Source organism: Penaeus chinensis, chromosome 40 (assembly GCF_019202785.1).
Source record: "Penaeus chinensis breed Huanghai No. 1 chromosome 40, ASM1920278v2, whole genome shotgun sequence".
NCBI classification, from domain to species: Eukaryota; Metazoa; Arthropoda; class Malacostraca; order Decapoda; family Penaeidae; genus Penaeus; species Penaeus chinensis.
Genome location: NC_061858.1, coordinates 352,464 through 354,963, shown reverse-complemented (window position 1 = coordinate 354,963; position 2,500 = coordinate 352,464). Strand labels below are relative to the sequence as shown.

The window sequence follows — 2,500 nt, the reverse complement described above, 5'->3', positions numbered from 1 at the left end:
GAGGGCAGCCATTTGGAGGAATTCCTGGCTGCCTGAGTCAAGTGCTTGAGTCACTCCTCAGGAGGATCTCAACCTTGTTTCAGGATACAGGTCCTCTGTCAGGGAGTCTGGGGGGAGGGGGGCTGGGGAGCAGTGTGCTTGGTTGCTAGTTAACTCAGAGGCACGCATTAGTTATGCAGAGAGGTGTTTTGCCCTTTAGAAAAGTTATTTGGGCCTCAAATGTCAGACAAAAAGTACTTCAGTCAGGTCACCAGGAAGCCAGGGTCGTCGGATCCTTGACTCTTGGCCCTGCTCGGTGGGCAGAGATGGAAGCCCTCAACTCTTGTTGTGTTGCAGAGTGGTCCTACACTAGCTTGTTTTGAAGTAATATAAAAGATTGATTGAAAATTAAGTTGACAAGCTTTAGAATCTCTGTAAATGAATGTTGATTCTGTATCAGATGGGGTCTGAAGGTTGACTTTAGAAATTTTACACCATTCCTATATAGTCCTAGGAAACTATGTATTCTCTGAGTGTTTGTGAAGTTAAAATGTTCATTGTAATATTTCACACTTACAATATTTATAAGTCTGAGTAATCTAATGCTTAAATTTCCATGAACACTTTGGACACGTGATGACGCAGATTAAAAATGTCTTCATCATTTAGAGAATGTGCAGTTAAAGTTGTTTCGGATTTTATGATAAACAGGTAGAGGTTAAGTAGAAGTATCTAGGATCAAATTAAGTTATAGTGGAGTATATAGATAATTGTGCTAGAAATAATTATATGCTTAATGAATTGAATAGCATTGAATAATTATCTGGATCAAAACTGCATTGGGCAATGCCTCTGACAAAGACTATCAAATTTCCTCCTTTTAGGATCAAGTATGGACTGTTTCATTATATGAGGATAGATTGCCAGAGTGGTCAAACCCCCCCCCCCCCCCCCCCCCACACACACACACCTGAATATATATATATATATATATATATATATATATAGATATATATATAGATATATATATATATATATGTATGTATATATATTTATATATATATAGATATATATGTATATATAGTAATGGTTTGCTGCATGTGTCGGAGTTGTCACTATAGTTCCCCTCTTTGATATCTGGTTGTGATGTTATCTTTCTGATCTGCAAGATGATTTCCATAGCACTGAGTGTCATTTCAGTTCCTTTATAAGGCAGTGTTGTGATTTGTTTCTCCTTCTTTGTGTTTTTGGACAGTCCACATACCTGGAAATATTGGTTAATCGCAAAGGAAAGCAATTCTATTATCTAAGAATCTTACTGTGTGACTGTAGAACTTGCTCTTACCAAAAGCAACAAAATAAGTTATCATTTACATTTAATTAACATATTTTTAACATATGCATTTGTTTTGCATAGTATTGCCATCATGACAGCCAAATTAAATTGCATGGTTATATTTCCATTGTTTGAGCATATTTCTTTAGCATTAATATCCTCTGATGCTTTATGAATGGGAAAATCCTCCCAAAGCATTCCTGGGGAATGGTTTAGCTTAGATCATCCATTTTCACCTATATCCTCTGTACCTTATTTTCAGAATTCATATAAGGCTTATTAAGGAAAAAGATAATGTAACATGATTATAAGTCAACATTTTCTCTTTTTAACTTACTATAGCATAATTATCAAATAGTTTTGTATAACCAACCGAATAATGAATGTCTTATGAAATTGATAAAACATTGCATTAATTTATTTGAAGAAGAAATTAAAGAGCAGTAGATACAGAAGTAAAGATAAAAGTCAGTCATCAAGATTGACAGAGATAAAGCAGGAATCTGCTTAATCTTCTTTTATGAGAGAAGTTGTAATAAGCAGTCTCAATCTCAATCTTAATAGTTTTTAAACATAAAGTGCCAGGCATTAGTGCATATCACAATTGAATGGGAGTTTTGAATTATTCCAAGAAATTGATCTGATATTCCCCTAGAAACCACCTAAAATAGGCCTACTTCTTTTCCTTGAGACATTCATAGCATTTCTGGCTGCCAGTATTTGGCATGGTGTGGTGTAATTTTGACATTTATGAAATTAATTGAAAGAGTATAGATACTATGGATGCAAAATCAGTGTCAGGATACTACTTACAAAAAGTTGAAATAAATGTGTGAAAGAATATCCAAACATGCCATCCCTCAGACCACACCTGTCCTCTATTATCACTACAAGTTGAGAATAGATGGTAGCAGTTCTGTCAAGAAAGTGTTACAACTATAAAGAGTAATGAATGAGAAATTACCAATACTTTTCTTACAAGACGCTTTTTTTTAATTATTTATTAGTAGGTGGAAAAAACACAAGATCATTATGTTGTAATTTTGCTTATAGTATGCTTAGAGTTGTTTGATAAAAATGTATTACACCAAACCATGCCAATTATAAGTACATAGCAAGCAAAGTAAAAATTACTTGTCACAGGTGATAAAGCTAGGCAAAGGCAATCATTGATAGTTATTGAAA

General features: G+C 34.2%; 2 protein-coding genes across 5 annotated transcripts in view; one reads left to right on the top strand and one right to left on the bottom strand.

Moving 5' to 3' along the window:
• Window positions 1-2,500, top strand: part of LOC125047033 (rho guanine nucleotide exchange factor 11-like) — a gene marked incomplete in the record, with an annotated part of 113,316 nt that overhangs the window by 742 nt on the left and 110,074 nt on the right.
• The window catches only part of LOC125047034, a 40,426-nt gene that overhangs the window by 30,041 nt on the left and 7,885 nt on the right, over window positions 1-2,500 (bottom strand). The gene's annotated exons all lie outside the window — the stretch shown is intronic.